The sequence below is a fragment of the Arachis hypogaea genome, chromosome 2, assembly GCF_003086295.3.
Source record: "Arachis hypogaea cultivar Tifrunner chromosome 2, arahy.Tifrunner.gnm2.J5K5, whole genome shotgun sequence".
Lineage (NCBI taxonomy): Eukaryota > Viridiplantae > Streptophyta > Magnoliopsida > Fabales > Fabaceae > Arachis > Arachis hypogaea.
Window position 1 is genome coordinate 48,633,617 of NC_092037.1, and position 6,725 is coordinate 48,640,341.

Sequence of the window (6,725 nt, forward strand, 5' to 3'; positions counted from 1 at the left end):
TTCTACTCTAGGCCGGGCGCATATCTCTTAGATTCCCCAACAGAATCTTCGTGGTATAAGCTAGATAGATGGTGGCATTCATGGGGATCCGGAAAGTCTAACCTTGTCTGTGGTATTCCGAATAAGATTCCGGTATTGAATGACTGTGACGAGCTTCAAACTCCTGAAGGCTGGGCGTGATGACAAATGCAAAAGAATCAATGGATTCTACTCCAACCTGATTGAGAACTGACAGATGATTAGTCGTGCTGTGATAGAGCATTTGGACCATTTTCACTGAGAGGATGGGATGTAGCTATCAACAAGGGTGATGCCTCTAGACGATTAGCCGTGCAGTGACAGCGCATAGGACCATTTTCCCGAGAGGATTAAAAGTAGCCATTGATGATGGTGATGTCCTACATACAGCTTGCCATGGAAAGGAGTAAGAAGGGTTGGATGAAAGCAATAAGAAAGTAGAGATTCGAAAGGATTCTAGCATCTCCACACACCTATCTGAATTCCCACTATTGATTTACATAATTATTTCTATCCCTTTTTATTTTATTTATCTTATCTAATCCAATTACATTTGACCCTATGAATCCACTTAACTGAGATTTACAAGATGACCATAGCTTGCTTCATACCAACAATCTCTGTGGGATCGACCCTTACTCACGTAAGGTATTACTTGGATGACCCAGTACACTTGCTGGTTAAGTTGAACGGAGTTGTGAGCTTCTCTAACAGTTCCTGGAACTCTTTTATCACAATTTCGTCCACCAGGTTTTTGGCGCCGTTGCCGGGGATTGTTCGAGTATGGACAACTGACGGTTCATCTTGTTGCTCAGATTAGGTAATTTTCTTTTCAAAAATCTTTTTCAAAATTTTTCTTTTATTTTTCGTTTTTCCAAACTTTATTTTCGAAAAAAAACTTAATAAAAATCCAAAAAAAATTAATAAAATCATAAAAACCAAAATTCTTTTGCGTTTCTTGTTTGAGTCTTGTATCATGTTTTAAGTTTGGTGTCAATTGCATGCTTTTAAATTTTTTTTTTTTGCATTTTTCGAAAATTCCATGCATTCATAGTGTTCTTCATGATCTTCAAGATGTTCTTGACAAGTCTTCTTGTTTGATCTTGATGTTTTATTGCTTTGTGTTGTTTGTTGTTTTTCATATGCATTTTTTGTTTGTTAGAGTCCATGCATTAAAGATTTCTAAGTTTGGTGTCTTGCATGTTTTCTTTGCATAAAAAATTTTTCAAAATTATGTTCTTGATGTTCATCATGATCTTCAAAGTGTTCTTGGTGTTCATCTTGACATTCATAGTGTTCTTGCATGCATTATGTGTTTGATCCAAAAATTTCATATTTTGGGTCATTTTTATGTTTTTCTCTCTCATCTTTAAAAATTCAAAAATTAAAAAAATATCTTTTCCTTATTTCCCTCCAAATTTTTGAAATTTTGGGTTGACTTGGTCAAAAATTTTTAAAAATTAGTTGTTTCTTACAAGTCAAGTCAATATTTCAATTTTAAAAATCTTATCTTTTCAAAATTCTCTTTCAAAAATTATATCTTTTCATTTTTTTCCATTTTTCAAAAATTTCAAAAATCTTTTTCAAAATATTTTTCAAAATCTTTTTCTTATCTTTATATCATATTTTCTAAAATTAGCTAACAATTAATGTGATTGATTCAAAAATTTGAAGTTTGTTACTTTCTTGTTAAGAAAGGTTCAATCTTTAAGTTCTAAAATCTTATCTTGTAGTTTCTTGTTAGTGAAGTAAGTAATTTCAAATTTTTGAATTAAATCTTTTTATCTTTTATCTTATCTTTTTCAAAAATTTTATCTTTTTCAAAATTTGATTTTAAAATATCTTTTCTATCTTCCTATCCTCTTATCTTTTTAAAATTAAAAACTTCAAATCTTTTTCAATCAACCAACAAACTTTTTGTTTGTTTCTTATCTTTTTCAAAACCAACTAACTACTTCTCCCTCTCTAATTTTCAAAAATATCTCATCTCTTTTTCAAAAATTCTTTTGTTTTAAATTTTAATTTTAATATTATCTTATCTCTAATTTTCGAAAAATTACTAACCCTTTTTTTTAAATTATTTTTGAATTCTCTATCTCTCCTCTCTTATTCTATTTAATTATTTAATTACTAACACTTCTCTTCACCTCTCTTCACCTAAATATCCGAACCCACTCTTCTTCATTATTCTCCCCTTTCTTTTTCTACTAACATAAAGGAATCTCTATACTGTGACATAGAGGATTCCTCTTTCTTTTCTTGTTTTCTTCTCTTTCATATGAGTAGGAACAAGGATAAAGGCACTCTTGTTGAAATTGATCCAGAACCTGAAAGGACTCTGAAGAGAAAATTAAGAGAAGCTAAGTTACAACAATCTAAAGGTAACCTTTCAGAAACATTAGAACAAGAGAAGGAGATAGCAGCCGAAATAATAATAATGCAAGGAGAATGCTTGGTGACTTCACAAAGCCAACATCCAAATTTGATGGAAGAAGCATCTCCATTCCTGCCATTGGAGCCAACAACTTTGAGCTGAAACCTCAGCTAGTTGCCTTAATGCAACAAAACTGCAAGTTTTATGGACTTCCATCTGAAGATCCTTATCAATTTTTAACTGAGTTCTTGCAGATCTGTGAGACTGTAAAGAAGAATGGAGTTGATCCTGAAGTCTACAGACTCATGCTTTTCCCTTTTGCTGTAAGAGACAGAGCTAGAATATGGTTGGATTCACAACCCAAGGATAGCCTGGACTCCTGGGATAAGCTGGTCATTGCCTTCTTGGATAAATTCTTTCCTCCTCAGAAGCTGAGCAAGCTGAAAGTGGATGTTCAAACCTTCAAACAAAAAGATGGTGAATCCCTCTATGAAGCTTGGGAAAGATACAAGCAGTTGACCAAAAGATGTCCATCTGACATGTTTTCAGAATGGACCATATTAGATATATTCTATTATGGTCTATCTGAGTTTTCAAAAATGTCATTGGACCATTCTGCAGGTGGATCTATTCACCTAAAGAAAACGCCTGAAGAGGCTCAAGAACTCATTGACATGGTTGCAAACAACCAATTCATGTACACTTCTGAGAGGAATTCCGTGAATAATGGGATGCCTCAGAGGAAGGGAGTTCTTGAAATTGATGCTCTGAATGCCATATTGGCTCAGAACAAAGTGTTGACTCAGCAAGTCAACATGATCTCTCAAAGTCTGAATGGATGGCAACATGCATCCAATAGTACTAAAGAGGCAACTTCTGAAGAAGCTTATGATCCTGAGAACCCTGCCATGGCAGAGGTTAATTACATGGGTGAACCTTATGGAAACACCTATAACTCATCATGGAGAAATCATCCAAATTTCTCATGGAAGGATCAACAAAAGCCTCAACGAGGCTTTAACAATGGTGGATGCAACAGGCTGAGCAATGGCAAGCCTTTTCCATCATCTTCTCAACAACAGACAGAGAATTCTGAACAAAACACTTCTAATTTAGCCAATCTAGTCTCTGATCTGTCAAAAGCCACTTTCAGTTTCATGAGTGAAACAAGATCCTCCATCAGAAATCTGGAGGCACAAGTGGACCAGCTGAGTAAGAAAGTCAGTAAAACTCCTCCCAGTATTCTCCCAAGCAATACAGAAGAGAATCCAAAAGGAGAGTGCAAGGCCATTGATGTAATCAATATGACCGAATGCACAAGGAAGGAGGAGGACGAAAATTCTAGTGAGGAAGACCTCCTGGGACGTCCCTCAAGCAAGAAGGAATTTCCTATTAAGGATCCAAAGGAATCTGAGGCTCATATAGAGAACATAGAGATTCCATTAAATCTTCTTCTGCCATTCATGAGCTCTGAAGACTATTCTTCCTCTGAAGAGGATGAAGATGTGACTGGAGAGCAAGTTGCTCAATATTTAGGAGCTATCATAAAGCTGAATGCCAAGTTGTTTGGTAATGAGACTTGGGAAAGTGAACATCCCTTGCTCATTAATGAACTAGATACCTAGATTCAGCAAACTCTACCTCAAAAGAAACAAGATCCTGGCAAGTTCTTAATACCTTGTACCATAGGCACCATGACCTTTGAAAAAGCTCTATGTGATCTGGGGTCAGGGATAAATCTTATGCCACTCTCTGTAATGGAGAAGTTGGGGATCATTGAGGTACAACCTGCCTTGTTCTCATTACAATTGGCAGACAAGTCATTGAGACAAGCTTATGGAATAGTAGAGGACATGTTAGTAAAGGTTGAAGGCCTTTACATCCCTGCTGATTTCATAATCTTAGACACTAGGAAGGAAGAGGATGAATGCATCATCCTTGGAAGACCTTTCCTAGCTATAGCAGGAGCTATGATAGATGTCAACAGAGGTGAATTAGTCCTTCAATTGAATGGGGACTACCTTGTGTTTAAAGCACATGGCCATCCCTCTGTGACAAAAGAGAGTAAGCATGAAGAGCTTCTCTCAGTTCAGAGTCAAGAAGAGCCCCCACAGTCAAACTCTAAGTTTGGTGTTGGGAGGCCACAACCAAACTCTAAGTTTGGTGTAAAGATCCCATATCCAAACTCTAAGTTTGGTGTTGGGACTATACAACATTGACCTGATCACCTTTGTGGCTCCATGAGAGCCACTGTCAAGCTATTGACACTAAAGAAGCGCTTGTTGGGAGGCAACCCAATTTTATTTATCTAATTTTTATTTTATTTTATTTTATTGTTATTTTGTGTTTTATTAGGTACATGATCATGTGGAGTCACAAAAACAATAGAAAAATTAAAAACAGAATCAAAAATAGCAGAAGAAAAATCACACCCTGGAGGAAGCACAGGCTGGCGTTCAACGCCAGTAAGGAGCATCTGGCTGGCGTTCAACGCCAAAACAGAGCATGAAACTGGCGCTGAACGCCAGAAAGAAGCAACATTCTGGCGCTGAACGCCAGGAATGTGCCTAGAGGAAAAGCTGGCGCTGAACGCCAGTAACAAGCATGAAACTGGCGTTCAACGCCAGAAACATGTTACATGTGGGCGTTAAACGCCCAGAATGTGCACCACTCGGCGTTTAAACGCCAGAATGGTGTGCAAAGGCATTTTACATGCCTATTTGGTGCAGGGATGGAATTCCTTGACACCTCAGGATCTGTGGACCCCACAGGATCACCTCAGGATCTGTGGACCCCACAAGATCCCCACCTACTATATTCCTACCTTACCTCCTAATCCTATTTTACTCTTCCCCATGTCACACTTCCCAAAAACCCTTCACCAATCACCTCAATCTCTCTTCCCAATCACTTATTCACCACTCACATCCATCCACTCTTCCCCATAAACCCCACATACCTTCAAAATTCAAAAACATTTCCCACCCAATCCCACCCTAAATGGCCGAACCTACCCTCTCCCATTTCCCTATATATACCCTTCCATTCTACTTCATTTTCACACAACACAACCAAATCTTCTCCCCCTTGGCCAAATACACATTCACCCTTCTCCTCCATATTTTCTTCTTCTTCTTCTTCTCTTCTTTCTTCTATTGCTCGAGGGCGAGAAATTTCTTAAGTATGGTGTGGTCAAAGCATAATCTTTTTGTTTTCCATTACCATCAATGGCACCTAAGGCCGAAGAACCCTCTAGAAAAGGAAAAGGGAAGACAAAAGCTTCCACCTCTGAGTCATGGGAGATGGAAAGATTCATCTCCAAAAGCCATCAAGACCACTTCTATGATGTTGTGGCAAAGAAGAAGGTGATCCCTGAGGTCCCTTTCAAGCTAAAGAAAAATGAGTATCCGAAGATCCGACATGAAATCCGAAGAAGAGGTTGGGAAGTCCTAACTAACCCCATGCAACAAGCCAGAATCTTAATGGTTCAAGAGTTCTATGCCAATGCATGGATCACTAGGAACCATGATCAAAGTATGAACCCGAGTCCAAAGAATTATCTCACAATGGTTCGGGGGAAATACTTAGATTTTAGTCCGGAGAATGTGAGGTTGGCGTTTCACTTGCCCATGATGCAAGGAGATGAACGCCCCTACACTAGAAGGGTCAACTTTAATCAAAGGTTGGACCAAGTCCTCATGGACATATGTGTGGAAGGAGCTCAATGGAAGAGAGACTCCAAAGGCAAGCCAGTCCATCTAAGAAGACTGGACCTCAAGCCTGTGGCTAGAGGATGGTTGGAGTTCATTCAACGCTCCGTCATTCCCACTAGCAACCGATCTGAAGTTACTGTGGATCGGGCCATCATGATTCATAGCATCATGATCGGAGAGGAAGTAGAAGTTCATGAAGTCATCTCCAATGAATTCTACAAAATAGCCGACAAGCCCTCCACCATGGCAAGGCTAGCTTTTCCTCACCTTATTTGCCATCTATGTTACTCAGCTGGAGCTATCATAGAAGGAGACATCTCCATTGAAGAGGATAAGCCCATCACCAAGAAGAGGATGGAGCAAGCAAGAGAGACCCTTCACGGTTCTCAAGAGATGCATGAGAAAGCTCATCATCAAGAAATCCCTGAGATGCCTCAAGGGATTCACTTTCCTCCCAACAACTATTGGGAACAACTCAACACTTCCTTAGAAGATTTGAGCCACGATGTGGAACAATTAAGGGTGGAACATCATGAGCACTCCATTATTCTCCATGAAATAAGAGAAGATCAAAAAGCAATGAGGGAGAAGTAACAAAGGCAAGGAAGGGACATAGAAGA

At 38.5% G+C, this 6,725-nt stretch overlaps 1 non-coding gene across 1 annotated transcript; it reads right to left on the reverse strand.

Annotated features, from left to right (window-relative positions):
* Positions 1-2,829: 2,829 nt before the first annotated feature.
* On the reverse strand, positions 2,830-2,933 carry LOC112764028 (small nucleolar RNA R71). The gene has a single exon (XR_003182982.1). It is a non-coding gene; the product is annotated as a small nucleolar RNA R71 (small nucleolar RNA).
* Positions 2,934-6,725: the final 3,792 nt, after the last annotated feature.